Source organism: Protopterus annectens, chromosome 13.part0, assembly GCF_019279795.1.
Source record: "Protopterus annectens isolate FY-2018-M chromosome 13.part0, PAN1.0, whole genome shotgun sequence".
NCBI classification, from domain to species: domain Eukaryota; kingdom Metazoa; phylum Chordata; order Ceratodontiformes; family Protopteridae; genus Protopterus; species Protopterus annectens.
Window position 1 is genome coordinate 262,800,280 of NC_056747.1, and position 15,676 is coordinate 262,815,955.

The 15,676-nt window shown below is 40.4% G+C and overlaps 1 protein-coding gene and 1 non-coding gene across 2 annotated transcripts in view; one reads left to right on the plus strand and one right to left on the minus strand.

Moving 5' to 3' along the window:
- Positions 1-5,877: 5,877 nt before the first annotated feature.
- TRNAI-UAU lies at positions 5,878-5,972 on the minus strand. Its single transcript has 2 exons — positions 5,935-5,972; positions 5,878-5,913 (listed from the first exon to the last, which is right to left on the minus strand). It is a non-coding gene; the product is annotated as a tRNA-Ile (tRNA).
- Positions 5,973-6,530: 558 nt separating this feature from the next.
- The window catches only part of LOC122787227 (calcyphosin-like protein), a 165,689-nt gene continuing 156,543 nt past the window's right edge, over positions 6,531-15,676 (plus strand). The window contains exon 1 of the mRNA XM_044053824.1: positions 6,531-6,659. The gene's annotated coding sequence lies outside the window, so the exon portion shown is untranslated. The remainder of the gene's footprint in view (positions 6,660-15,676) is intronic.

Here is a 15,676-nt window from a genome sequence, read left to right on the forward strand (position 1 = left end):
AAGTAGTGAATATAGTAACAGAGATAAAACAACTGGAACTGAGATCTTTAGAAAAGGGTAGGAACAAACTACATAGGAAAAAATGGGAATTGTTGGAACAATACATACAGGGGAGGAATAACCAAACACGAAGGTCACAGCTCAAAGGACTTGTTTCAGATCATGTGGTAAGCAACCTTCCAAATTGGGGGTTTGCCTACCACATGATCTGAATTTGGCTATGTGACTTTTGATGGGTATTTAAATAAGGGGGTGTGTTTGATAAAACTGTCTGAAGAATTTCACTGAATGTGAATGAACGGAAGTGCTTACCAATAAACAAGTCCTTTGAGCTGTGACCTTCGTTTTTGTTTTTTAATAGTCAGTTTTAATTTACTTGGTTTATCACAGGACTTAAATATGCTATGTATTGTTTGACTGAAATGATTGGGAAGATTATAACTGATGTATAATGTTTGCAGCTGGGAGTGTGTCATTATGGTTTGTGATGTAAAATGCTTGCAACTAGAATTGTTTTGGTTTGTTTTCATTTATGTAAATGTATAATTGCTTATGTTGTAAGTGATGGTTTAATAAAGATGTTTCTTGTTTAGAAAAAATAGCCCTAAAGGCCAAAGTAGAAGCAGTGTAAACTTTCTTGTCAAGCCTCTTCATTGTCCTGATATCCTTATCAGAAGGTAAAAGTTTAGAAGGTTTGTCAGAAGAAACTGACACCACAGTAGAATCAGAAGAAGGACATTTAAATAAAAACAGGCAATCTTCAGGAACCTATCAGGTTTCTTAGGAGCAGGAGGCTGAGAATCAGGTTACTTGGAGGCAGCAATGAAAGTACCTAACAAGGCAGCCAACACTGGAGGAACTGCAGATGGTTTAGGAGTATCCACCTGAAGCAACTCATAAGATCATCTCTGAATATCAGACACTTGAGAAGAATCTCACTTAAAGAATTCCATCATCCTAGCAATTGTACTCCCAAAAGACAATTCCTTGAAAGGAGACTCAGGGTCAATAGACTCCTCTGTGTCAGAACCATAAGTCAAAGGCAAAGGCATCTGTGAAGAATAGGACAAAGACCCCTTACCAGACAGGGAATCCTCATCCAAGGAATCTGGTTCCCTAAACCATTAGAAGGGGTAGAGGTCCAAGGAGAAGCAAGTACTGAAACCCCTTGAGGATGCTTTAGGGCCATTAAGGCACAGAATAAGCCCTGAGTAAACTCTTGCCATTCCCTTTGAGGATCAGTAGGACAAGATGAAACATGCTTTAGTTTTTGTAGTTTCTTAGAAGGAACATCAGCCTTAACAAATACTGGAGGTTCCAACCCTTCCTTGGTGAGACTGGAGAAGAGAACCTGGAACTTCCTCCCTGACCAATATCTAGAAAATCTCTTTTGGACCCTCTGAGATAATCAACCATGGTTCCCCTTTAACATCCAGAGTAGACGCATGTAAAGCCTCAGAGGATATGTGAAAAGATGGATCCACGCTGGCCACTGGAGGAAAAATTCTTTGGAGTCCACTAGGGGTATAAAAGTATCTATGCAAACAGTGACAAGCAAAAATCCTAAATCTCCTGGATTTTGTTGCATATTTGGAAGCCACAAGCATTCTTTCTTTGTGAAGTGAATATCTAATCTCTCTTCCCAAACTATTCTGACCTCTTCTGATTGATTCCTATAGTTACTGTACAATATTTTATATGCACTACTAATTATCCCTTTTTTAATAGCTTCTATTCCAGATTGAGTTAAAAACTCAACCAGTGCAGGTCTTTCATTTAGGATTCCCCTATCCCTTTCTCTTTGTCAATATTCTGATATCAATCCCTGATAAGGAAGGTAATCACTAGCCTGCAGTCCAAATGTCTTCTTGGCCTCTTTCCATTCATTTACCTTTCCTTCTCAGATTATTAGTTCTGAGTACATTGGTTCATTCCAGCTTCCGCCAGTAAATTTCAGCCCCCTCTTGTCTATTCTCTGTACCCCAAATTGCAGTCATACCTATAGGCAGAATCTTATTTCTTTATTCCTGTGCTGGCTTAGTTCTTAGTATACTTTCTGCTACTTTATCAATATAATATTCTGTATGACCGCTGTTATTCTCCCTTATGGATCTGCATCCAAAATGCATTCTTTCCTTATTTCTTGAATTGCACCCCTGCTTCATTATCATTCCTTCCCATTTTGAATTGTACCTTTCTGTTTGTGTTAAGAGCCTTAACTGTGTAGCTCTGAAATATCCCTTTAAATCAGGTGATCCTAAACCTACTTGTTCTGTTGGAAGGATCAACTTATCCCACTTAACTCTTGCCCTCTTCCTCTCCAAATAAAATCCTACAACTCTTTATTAATTACTGCACACACCTGGTTGATAAAAATATGTCTGACCTGTATATAAAACTAAATGGATGAAAAACAGAGCTTTCAATTTCTCAATATCATTTTAGTCTCTTCCCACATATCTTTAGCTGCTTTAACAGACTCCTTTTAAACCCATACTCCTAAGTACTTAATTTTATCATGTCCCCATAAATATGGGTTTTGCTGAACTAATTCATGTGTGTGTACATAATTTACAGCTATTGCCTTTGCTGTGTTTTCATTAATTTTGTGTTCCGAAAAAGACTTGAAACTGTCTTAGAATGCTCCACAACACTGAAATGCCCTTTTCTGGTTTTATTAGGTACAAAATAATATCATCTGCAAATAAAGACAACTTTTCTCGATTACCATACCAATCATATCCTTGAATTTCTGAATCCCATATTTTCTTTCACAATGAATATAAATAAAGTGGAAATAAAGGGGAAGGAGGACCACCCCCCTGGTTCCTCTGTTCAACAGAAGTTATCCGACAGGAACTCTTCCACTTTTGGGTAGAGCGGTTGGCCTAATGGGTAAGGTGTTTGTCTTACAAACACAAGGTGCAGGGTTTAAGTCTCACAAGGGATAATTGGCTAGGCTTGCAAGGACAATTAGCCTAATACCAATCTATGATAATTTTCACCTCCAGTCCCTAATATAATCTCCTAATTAACTTTTATATTTTGTCAGGAAATGCAAATGCTTCCATTGCCCTCCTTATATTCCCTGCATCATAACCCATCAACAGCAGTGGTATTTTCTTGCATTGTGCTTCCCTCTGGATCAACATTGTTCTGTTAATGTTATCAAATGTTTGTCTCCCCTCCACAAAACCACATTAATCCATATCTATCAATTTTTGCATCACCTTTACCATGAAAGTAACAGGTTGTTAAGCAAACTGTTCATTTAGACAGTATAGACTAACTGGGGGGGGGGGGGGTCATCGTTTTTCCATGTTTGCCATCTTTGGTGACAGAGAATAATAACACCATGTCTATGGCACAGCTAAAGCACGCAGTTGAGTAAATACCACTAGGATTAGTAACCTTATGCTGAAAATAAACAGTAATAATAAAAACAGAAAAGGACGGGTATGTTACACAATGTCCACTACTCCTATAGATTTAATGCCCAATGGCTGAAAAGCTTATTACCTTGGCTGATATGCTCATTATACATACCAGCGTATTGAACATAACAGAAACACACCCAAGAGATAACAGTAATAATGCTTCTTAAAATCACTAAGTTACAAATATGACACAACAATCTCTTTACCTAAGAATATGCAATAATTAACTTAATTAGAATAAGGGAGCAAAATGCTGGAAAATTAAAATGGAGTGTTTTCACATGCAGAACTTGATTGGGAGCAAGCCCACCAAGACTAGAACCTTGCCTCATGGTGAAAATTATGTGCATCGGACCAGTTGTCATCACTGCTCTATTCACTGCATAAAGTTATAGAGGTTCCAAGTTACATAATACAAGTACTGTTTTAATTAGTACTCAGAGGCATGCATAGTTACTTAACACATCCATTGCTTTATCAGAACACATGCAATGTTGTACATATATGAATTCATTTTGACCTTTATTTACAGAGCTACTCTAGAAAAGCTATAGGTACTGTTGGTCTGTAAGGGGACTGGCACTCTCTTTCCTCCCTTGTAAAAAAACGAAAAACTAAAAACTAAAATAATGTGAATAAGTGGAATCGGACAATGAGCAACAGCACGGACTGTTTATTGATAGTAAGCGCTTTCGGCTAAGGATATTCCTCCGCCTTCTTCAGACTTGTACAATGACATACTCACAGCACAGCTTTTTATACAAAACAGAAAACTAATTAAAAGCAATTAAAGTAGATGATTGAATTAAACACTTAACTAACTACATCCCAATATTTTTAAAGGGCTAGTACATTTAAACCAAAACCAAATTTTTTAAAATGATAATACTAACTAAGACATATTCTCTACATAAACTTCTTGTAAATAAAAAATTTATATTAATAAAATATTTATATTAATAAAATCAGGACAACAACATAAAATCCAACTAATGTCTACACTCCTACAAAAATATAAATATATTATTATGTAAGAAGTTGTGTATGATTATATAACACTTTCCTCCCCTCATTATTATGTCTTTATAAATCACTTTATTGATGCAGTATAGCCAGGTGGTTATGAGGCTACTAGCCCCTTGACAAAACAGAAACAACAAAGCTACTGTTTTGTTATCAAGTGAAAGCAATAGATGTACTCTCAATCTGGGCATGAATTGGTATGCCATGGTACCTGCACATACTTAAAAGCTACTACTGTTCATTACCACTTTAAACAGCTTATTTATACATGTGCAATATACGTCACTATAGGTTCCTAGGTTAACACTAAGCTTTTGAGCTGGTGGACCATTTGTAGCCCAGCCACACGATGCTACATTGAATCCACCAAGACATGAAATTAATACTAGACCCCCAACAGGATGAATTACTATAGATCTAATTACATCTCATTACAGGATGGATACATTTGGACCTAGTTATGTCCCCTTTCCATAAGAGCTTGGGGGGGTCCAGACTGGAGATGTACTGCAATTATCCATCCAGTCGTTCAGGTTGTGCATAAAAAGGATTACAGAACTAATATGCTTTAAATCCAGGGAGAGGCTAGTCCTTAAAAGAGGTGTTCTCTGTGATGGTATCTATCACTCCAGCAGGTTCTATTTATATTGAGGTGGAAGTTCAGATCTCTTCAGCAGGTGTTTAGGGTGTTACTAGTTTTGTGGATGTGAAGAAGGTTGCACAGGTCTGGATACTTTGAGGCTCTGTAGGCTAGGCCGAAGTCCCCTTTCAAAAGTTGATGGGAACCCTAAAAAAAGAATGACAGTCCTTTTAAGGTGGTCAGGGTAGCTGAAGGTGGATATTCCCTTGATTGTCTTAAAAGGAGTGCTGCAGTGTCTTGTGCTGGATCATGTGCTTAGTTAAGTACCTACCAGGGAGGAGTCTAGAGGATGATGTCTTCTTTAGATCTAGAAGCTATAGTCCTGGTGATCTGTCTCGTTATAGAAAAGGATTTCCTAACAGCAGTGTAATGTGGTGGTCAATGGATAGGTTATTATCGTCTAGAGTCCTATATGCCCTTAGTCCAGTTCTGCTTAGATCTCCACTTAACTTTTATTCCAACCTTAAGCCTTTATATGTTATTTTAGTAATGCAGCTAAAAGATGGGTTTCAACGTGTAACATTGGCTGCGTACTACAGGTGGATAGGTGTTGTGAAACATGCATGGTGAAAGTAGTCAGCAGATCAAGTAGCACAGTGACAAAGGGTAACTATATAAAATGTTCTGGATTAGAAGTGAGTTGCTATGTTTGTCCCGTATGTCTTGAACCTCAAAATTCAGATTTTATTTCTGTTTGTTAACGGGTGTAAGTCGGAGTTGTAGACTACCCCAGGGAGCAGAAATATATGCTTAGTGTACAGTGTTGTTTAAAACACTTGCTCCAGGTGAGGATCGAACTCACAACCTCGGCATTTCTTAGCCTTAGTACTGCCTTATAAGTACCGCGCGCTAACCGATTGCGCCACTGGAGCTGACGAACAAAGGGTGGAAATGATCCTATGTGAGTATTTCAAATAGTAGCAAGTTTTATTTTTATATTATATAGTGAACTTTCCTTTCAACCCATTACAGTCATAATCACTTATCGCCCTTTAAGCAGTGAAAAAAAATCATAAAACTAAGCTAAAAAATTCAAAGCATGTGCGAGCACACGTTTTCAGGTATCATTGTCAATCCCATATTGTTTGCGGTAAGAAATCTCAGCTATTTAGTAAAGCTATGTGACAGCAACGATTACAACTATGCTTCAGTCTTTCCATTTCACTGATAAAACTCTCCCCCATCCCTGTCTCCAGTCTACCTAGTGCCTCTTCCTTGGACTAGTTAGGAGACAAGTGGACTGTGTGGCAGAGATAAAAACTTCTCTTCCGAGTTAACAACGTAAATGTGACCTCATTTGCAAGTTTATTTCTTGTAGCGTATGCGCTATGTGAGATTTTGAAGTTGCGGAAGCGATTACCAGTAAATAAATGTTTACTCCTCTGAATCATGTTGTTTATGACCTATTCGGATAACGACGAGGCGCGCGTCCCTTGTGTTTCCATGGTGAGGGGGTGTGGTGAGTAACGCTAGTGAGGAAGATTAGTACTGCTGCCGGCACATCTACATTCGTACTGAAGCGTACCACTTTTACTTGCAATACGTCAAGAGAAAAGCAGGTAAGATTTCTCTTAATATTGGATTAAAAAAACAGTACGTGAATTTGAAGAAGCGCCCATTTGTTGAGCCGCGGACAGAAAATCACTATAAGTTATGTTGGCTATGGGAGTGATAATACTGCCTGTGCCAAGTTGGCAACTTAATTCTCAAGTACTTCTGAGCGCTTTCTTCTATTCTTGACACCAGGCTCTAGCTGTAAAGAAATTTAGTGATCTAATCAAAGTGTAGCCAATAAATAGTTTTTGATTTTATATATGAAATTATGAAGGATACAGCTCTCATTCTTCAACCTCCAGAACATAGCTGTCAAGCTCTTAGTACACAAAATCTGGACAAAGCCACAAATGATGGGAAGACAAAGCCCTAAAATAGGGACAGTTTTTAAATACTGCGCTTATAAACTTAGAAAGTTGCTAGAATAAAAAATGTTTAACCCTCAAAATGAGGAATGTTCCTGATAATGAGGTACACTTGGCAGGTAGTGTCAACATATTTAGGCGAGTCGAGGAAAATATGTGGGTTAATATTATATTGCTTTAGCACCTTTAGTTAAATAGTATTATTGGCAGTCACGACGGTCAACAGCTAAGAAAAGTATAGGGTCGGAATGGGAAATGACTTAGATAACTAAAATGAGTTGGAACAGTAATTGAATAAATCCATGGTTTAACATATTTTGATTACCTAGCTGGAATTCTGAATGAGATTGAGATATTTCAGTACGCTAGTGAGTGAGGTGATCCAAGCAAACCATTGCAACTGCACCTCTTTAGAAAGTAGGGAGATTATGTCTTGCATGCGAACAATATCTGCATAACTGATTTTAAACCCTGTAATGCCTTAACGTTGCTGTGCTCTTGGTGAAAGGAAGTCATACCCGGCTGCTGTAGTACGTTGTTCAAATAGAGAAGCAAATTTAAAGGTTCCTCGTAGAACGGTTCAGTACAGTTCACAACAACAGAACACTATTTGGTTTCACATTATCCGTGGCAGCCTAAGACGATTCTGGTGTTGCATTTGTGTGCATTTAGTACACTGATGCAGTTTTGATCATTACAAAAATGCAGGATTTTTTTATTGGAGGTTTACTTAAAATAGTTTTACATCTGCAGAGCTATATTTTTCATATGTGAAGGTAATCAATCATCTGTCTAGCAGGCAACACAAGATAATGAAAACAGTAGCAGATGGAAATGAAATGTTTTAATACACAGGATTAAATATGGGGTATCCTTAGAGTTCTTCACTTCAGTAAGTCTCGGCAGCTGGTGTGCATTACTCTTTGACAAAAATTGACAGTCTTTTAGTGGTATGGTTTATCGGGCTTGTACTAACAGAACTGTACCCAGGGCCGGCCTTTGGTCAGCTGGTGCCCTAGGCAAAAAAAAGGCTTAACAGTGTCCCCCTCCACACCACCCGGAGCACCCATCCTGGTCTACCTACACCATACAAATTACCTTTTTCTTTCATTTTGATCACAGTGTGTCTTAAGTGTTTTATGTATTCATTCAACACATTTTAAAGAAACCATTTCTTTACTACAAAAAAATAAACAAACACCAGAAAAGCGCCCCTGCTAGAGTGGCACTCTAGGTGGTCACCTAGTTAGCCTATGCTTAAGGCCGGCTATAACTTTACACCTCTCCATGATCTGGTTATCCACATTTCTCTGATTCAGAAAGAGCAATGTGGGGTCCGTCTTGGCCATGTACTCTTGTTTTTGCACACATATTGGAGTGGGTCTCTGTCATGGGAGTGTACTGTTACTTTCAAGATCTATTTTGTGGACTTGGAAAATTATATGACTATCATGTAGGCAGTGCTTACAATAGTATGGGTTCCTGGGACTACTGCTTTGTGCCAGCCACTCCCTGGACTTGTGGAGGGAAAGTTATGTTTGCATTCTTATTGTTAAGTCATATACATTGAATGTGGGTACAAGACTTTGCCAAGGTTGTATCATGTCTCTTTTCTTGTTTATGACTATTCGTGGACAGCAGATCAAGGCATAGCCAATGTTTGGAGAGTATCAAGTTGGGGGATGTGAGGGCTACATCTGTGTTGTTTACAGACAGAGTTGTCTCCTTGACAAAGTGAATGTCATCTAGATGTAGTAGAGTGGTTCACTGCAGAGTGTAAAGTGGGTGGCTGAAAATAAACTCCTCTCAATTAGAAGTCATGTTTCTGTCTTCAAATGAGAGGGAAGAGTCACCTCAGGTGGTGGGGTTTAAGTACCTTGGGGTCTTGATAATAAATGAAGCTAGATGGGATTGGGAGATTTCCAGGAGTTGGGTGGAGAGATGTCACTACTGCAAGTATCACACCAGACTGAGGTGGTAAAATTCTAGCTAAGTCACGGGACAAAACACCAGGGGTTAACAGTAAAGAAACTTTATGTTGGTTTAATAATTAAAGAGTGATGCCATAAATAGTTTTGATATATATATATATATATATATATATATATATATATATATATATATATATATATCACCATATTTAGGTGAGGTCAAAGCAAATATGAGTTAAAATTATATTGCTTTTGCTAAATAACAGTTGGCAGGCATGTCAGTGTACAGCTAAGAAAGTGATGTGGGTAGGAATGGGAAGTTATGAGGTAGAGAAGTAAAATGAGTTGCTAACAGTAACTGAAGAAATCCAAGGTTTAACATCATTTGGTTACTTAGTTGGCATCCCCAATGAGACATTTCAAGTGATGGGGATGAGCGGTAGAGATGTTCATAGGTAGGTACTAGGCTATCGGCCCAAGGGCCTAAGTAAGCCTAGCCAACAAGGTTCCCTGGCTTATGCCACCCAAGAAAGTTAATTTCCTGTGCCCCTGTCAAGCAGAGCCACAGAAGTGATCCCTGGGGTGTATTTCCTATTTCCCATCCACTCATCAATATTTTTCTTGAAGAGTGCTAATGAGGAACTTTGCTTGACATAGATGGGTAGCTTGTTCCAGAGTATAGGAAGTCTCTGGGACAGGAATCTATCCCTCCAGCATGTCCTGTTTATTGTGTTGACAAGGTTTGGTCTCTAGAGCATGTAGCTTGGAGGGATTGGGATTTCTTTAGGTGTAGCATGTCCAACAGCTCTGGGTTTAACATAGCTTTATATGTTAAGCAGAGATCTCCTCAGAGTAGGCGATATGCTACAGAGTAAAGCTGGAGTTTTTTGAGACGGTCAGTGTAGGGCATTTGTTTGAGGCCAGTAATCCTCTTTGTGAGGTACTTCTGTGGCCTTTCCAGCTGCTGCAGATGTTTTGTGAGGTACATTTCAAAAGGGGCATTGTACTCTATAATGGGTCTGAGTGCCGAGTAGAGGGGAATAATGACCTCTTTTTTCCTGGATGAGAACCTTTTTGTGATGAGGTGTGCCACATATAAGGATTTTCTGACTACTGTGGCGATGTGATTATCAAAGGAGAGACTATTGTCCACCTGGGTCCCAAGGTCTCATCACACATTCGGTGTTAAGTAGACTGACATTTATGTGGTAGTTCTTGGGTACAGAGTTTTTACCAAAGGGGATGACAATGCACTTTTTGGCACTGAGCTTGAGGCCATGCCTCTGACACCAGGCATCTGTCTCATTGAGGCCCTTCTGTAGGATGTCCACATCATTTGGGGATTCGACTATGGCTCCTAGTTTGCAGTCATCTGTGAACTTCATTAGCCAGAGGCCTTCTGTGTTATCCTGTACCTCAGAGAAGTAGATACCAAACAGGAGAGGTCCCAGGACTGAACCTTGTGGTACTCCACTTGTCGCTGGTTTGAAGTAAGATTTGGAGTCTGCAACTTTTACAGTGTGGGTTCTGTCAGTGAGCCATTTGGCAACCCATCTTGTGACGTAGGGATTTATACCTAGTATAGTGAGTTTAGCTATACTTCCAGAATGGGGGATTGTGTCGATCTGTATAACTGATTTTAAAGCCTATCATGTCTTACCACTGCTGTGCTGCCACTGCCAGTGAAATAAAGTCATGTCCAAATAGACAACAACTTTACAGTTCACCGTTGAAGGATTTTAGTACTCAGAGCACAGTAGAAAACTATATGATTTCACATTATCCATGGTATCATAAGATGATTTCGATGTTGCATTTATTATTTGTCTGCATTTATAGTACACAATGATGTAGTTTTTGATCACTTCATAAATGCAGGGTTTTTGTGCTGGAGATTTACTTTCATAATTTTTACATCCGTGGAGCCTTAGTTCTTTAAATATGAACATAATCATCTGTCTAGCAAGCAACACTTGATACTAAAAATAGTAGCATATGGAAATGTTTCAAGGTGCTGGATTACATCCAGGGTCTCCTTACCAGCTACACAGATCCTCTTTTCAGTATATCCCAGCAGCTGGTGTGCATCACCCTTTGACCGTCATTTAGTTGTATGGTTTCTCTGGCGTGTACTAACAAAACTGTACCCCTATGCATGACTTGCTTATCTTCTAGGCTTCACTGATTCAGAACAACAATGTGGAGTCCACCTTGCCATGAAAGTGGAACAGTGGATGTACTGTTGTCTTTGCATAGATATTAGATTTGGTCATTGTCATGAGTGTACTATTATCAAGATTTATCAAGATTTGTTTTGTGGACTTGGAAAATGATATGACTGTGTACTCTGGTTAGTCTTGTGGATTGTACTTACAACAGTATGGGGTCCTGGGATCACTGCTTTATGCCAGTCAGTCCCCGTACTAGTGGAGAGAAAGTTGTCTGCACTCTTAGCCTTAGATCAGATACATTAAATGTGAGCACAAGACTTTGACAAGGTTGTGTCATGTCTCTTCTCCTGATTGTAAATGGTCATGGACAAAATATCAAGGCACAGCCAAGATTCTGAGAGTATTTAGTTTGGGGATGCAAGTGCTGCATCTTTGTTTGCAGAAAGTGTTGTCACCTTGGCTTATAGTGAATATCATCTTCTATATGTAGTGGAGTGGTTCACTGCAGAGCGTAAAGTAGGTGGCTGAAAATAATCTCCTCTCTATTAGAAGTCATGTTTCTGTTGGCAAATGAGAGGGGAAGAGTCACCTCAGGTAGCGGATTTAAGTACCTTGGGATGTCCTATCTATATCACTGTTGCAGTATTCCTGAAAGAAGGGATGCCCCTTCCTGGGCAGCCCATCACTCGGCCAGTATGGAAAACTCAAAAAGGATCTTGTTTGCTCCATACATCACATTTATGCTCCTCATACAGAAAGTAGGGCATAAAAGGGATGTACAGCTGCAACTACCAAGAACCTCTTTTGCTGCCAATTTGAACGTCATTGTTGCCAGCTTTTTTGAATGTTGTGTTGCTGTTCTGACTTTTAGAACACCAGATAAGTGCCCCATTGGAGTTATTTTTTTTTCTTTTTCTTTTATTTTTAAAAGTTTGCTTCTTGGTCTTGTATTTTTATCCCTATTTAGAGTTATGTCATCCAAGAGGGGAAAATGTCAATGTGGGGGCAGATTCCCCATAAGGATCATCACAAACAGTGGCTTTTTTATTTGGGTGCTTCCCATGACCATATCTCTTGTAGCATCTGTAAGGCATTTGTGGGTAAGTCACTCAGAAGTCATTTGTCTTCTCTAGCCGTTTATCTTGAAAACCAATAGTTTAGACAGTTAGCCCAGGTTACCATGGCGAAATCCTTTAACCCCAAGATATTCCAGCTTTGTAAGAAGAAGATCAAGAAGTCTCGACCAGATTCTTTAGCTGTCCAGCCTCCACCAGATGTCCCACTAGAAGCAGGTAATATCTCTGTAGGTCGTTCGGTGTTTACGTCAGATTCCTCTACTGCAACCCTGCCGGACGCCAGTGTGGATCAGTCTTTTCACACATCCTCTGATGCTTTGCAGGCATCTGCTCTGGACTTCAAAGGGGAACTGTGGTTGATTATCTTGGCGGGTCCTAGAGGGATTCTACAGATATTGGTCGGGCATGAAGTTCCAGGTTCTCTTCTCGAATTTTGCCAAAGGTTAGAACCTCTGGTATTTGTTAGGGCTGATGTCCCTTCTAAGAAAAGACAGAACCGAAGGATATTTCTCCTTGTCCTATGGCTCCTCAAAGGGAATGGCAAAAGTTTACTCAGGCTTGTTGTCTGCCTTAATGGCCCTAAAGCCTCCTCAAGTTGTTTCAATGCCCACTTCTCCTTGGACCTCTACCCCTTCTAAACAGTTTAAGGAACCAGATTCCATGGATGAGGATTCCCTGTCTGGTGAGGGGTCTTTGTCCTATTCTTCACAGATGCCTTCACTTTTGACTTATAGTTCTGAAGCAGAGGAATCTGTTAACCCTGAGTCTCCTTTTGAGGGATTGTTCTTTGGAGGCACAATTGCTAGGATGATGGAATTCTTTCAGTGGGATTTTTTTCAAGTGTCAGATATTCAGAGTAGATATTATGAGTTACTTCTGGTAGGTACTCCTAAACCATCGGCAGTTCCTTCTTTGTTGGCCGCCCTGTTAGATACTTTAACTCCTGCTTCCAAGTCTCCTGATTCTCAGTGTCCTTCTCCTAAGAAACCTGATAGGTTTCATAAGGTTCATGAGAATTGTCTATTTTCGTGTAAATGTCCTTCTGCCAATCCTGCTGTGGTGTCAGTTTCTTCTGACAAACTTTCCAAATTTTTGCCTTCTGTTAAGGATAGCAGGGCAATGGAGCGGACTGGCAAAAATATTTACACTGCTTCTACTTTGGCCTTTTGGGCTATTAATTACCAGACCCACATGACCAGGTGTGCTCTGGCCTTGGTTGCTCAGGCTTGTCAGGTTTTCTCTGCCTTCCCTGATTCTGAAGGCAAATCCTCTGCCTTATCTCTTACATTCTGCATCTCACATGGCTTACCACTGTGGCTATGGTGCTGCTGACACCTCTTCTAGGGCCGTGGCTTTGGGGTCCATTATGAGGCATTATTCTTGGCTTCATCTCCAGTCTGTTCCTGAGAACATTAAGCCCAGGTTTTTGGATGCTCCTTTGGATAATTCTCATCTTTTGGGACTGCTGTTGCTGACTTGTTTAAGTCTGTTCAAGAGAGAGCCAAATCCTTGCAAGACTTTAAACATATTTTTTTTCTCTCCTATCCCTATGCTCCAGAGGAATTATCCTTCTAGATCTGCTTATGTTTGCAGGCAACCCTGCCAGGCCTCTAAATGCAGGAAGGGTTGGAAGTGGGCCCCCTCTGCTAAGGCTTCTCAGATTTCTATGGCCCAGGAGCCTCCCTTTTGTGATAAGTCTGCTTCTGTTTGACAATTCACCCCCCACCCACCTTTAGACCATGTTTATTTGTCCCTTTGGCTCTCCCTTTGTCTTCCAAATTGGCATCTCATCACTTCAGCCTCTTGGGTTCTTTCCATCTTCCGCCAGGGTTACTTCATGTTATAGAAATCTCTCCTTCCCTTTTCTGGTATTCCTCAACCTCCTCTAGAGCAACTTCATTTCCCTGAGGTTCTAGGATCCCTACTGAACCAAGTGACCATATGACCTGTTACCCCTTCCCAAGTGGGACAGTTTTTTTTTTTTATTCCAGGATATTCCTGGTTCCACAAAAAGAGGGCACTTGGAAACCTATTTTGGATCTCTCTAAAAACCTCTTGAGATCCTTTCTTTTTGGATGCTTGCTCTTTAAACGCTGTTTCATCTTTTATTACCCAATAGTTTTCTGGTGTCCTTGGATCTTTAAGATACTTACCTTCATATCCCTATTTCTCTGTGTCTTTCTGTCATTTTCAGTTCTCCACTTTACCCTTTGGCTTCTCTACTGCCCCATGGGTATTCACAAAATGCCTAGCTCCTGTGATTGCCTTCTGCCGGCTCAAGGGCATTCAGATTTTTCCTTATCTAGACAACCTGTTGCTTCAGGCACAGTCTCCCGGTCGATTGTTGCAGGATCTGTAGTTTACCATCTCTTCTTCAAAGTCTGGGGTTTACTGTCAACTTCCAAAAGTCTGTCCTGACTCCCTGTCAGGATCATGTGTATCTGGGTTGCAAAATTCAGATGTTGCCAATGTTGGTCTTTCTTGCACCTCCAAAGGTATTGTCATTGACAGCCTTCTTTCAATTTCCTCTTCCCCTGACTGCCATGCCAGTCAGGAAGTTTCTTTGGGCCCTGGGATTCATAGCCTCTTCTATTCTGATGCTTCCTCTTGCCAGACTGCTTTGGAAGCTTGAATGGTACCTCAAGTCGGTTTGGCTGCAGCATCATCACCCTCTGACTTTGTGTACCACTCCTTCCTTGTCTCAAAAGGAATTCAATTGGTGGATTTGTCAGTTCGCTCTCAACCCAGGCCAGCCATTTCAGTCTCCTGTCCCTTCTGAAGAGCTGTTCACCGATGCCTTGGACATGGGGTGGGGGCATCTCTTAGTCACCTAAAAGTTCAGGGTTTCTGGCCTCCCCCATCAGAAATTGGACCATACCAACATCAAAGAAATGAGGCCTCCGATTCTGGCCCTTCAGGTTTTTCACCCCATGCTCTTTCCAGATCCTTTATTGTGTACACCGACAACACTACAGTGTTGTGGTATGTCAATGAGCAGGGGGCATGAAATCTTACCTCCTCTACAGCATGGTGCTTCAGGCTTGGCAGGTGGCTGTCAAGTTATCAGATAACTCTTTGGACAGTATACATTCCTGCAGGGCACAATCTTGTGGCAAACTCTTTAAGCAGGTCCAAAATAAAAGCTCATGAATGGATGCTTCACAGTGGAGAGTTTCTGGACATTGTCCATCAGTGGGGTACTTTTTAGGTAGATCTTTTTGCCTCTCCTTTGCACAGACAGCTTCCTCTCTTCTGTTCCAGAGTGCCATGCCATCTGGTCTGGAAAATGGATGACCTGTCCTTTCCATGGAAGGGGAGGTTTCTTTATGATTTCCCTCTTCTTCCTCTACTTCCAAAAAGTTCTGCAGAAGATTCAGCTGGACTCCCCAAAAATCTTGCTAGTAACTCCCTTCTGGCCATGACGGCACTTGTTTCCCCACTTAATGCATCTGGCCAGGGGCAATCATCACAAGTTACCT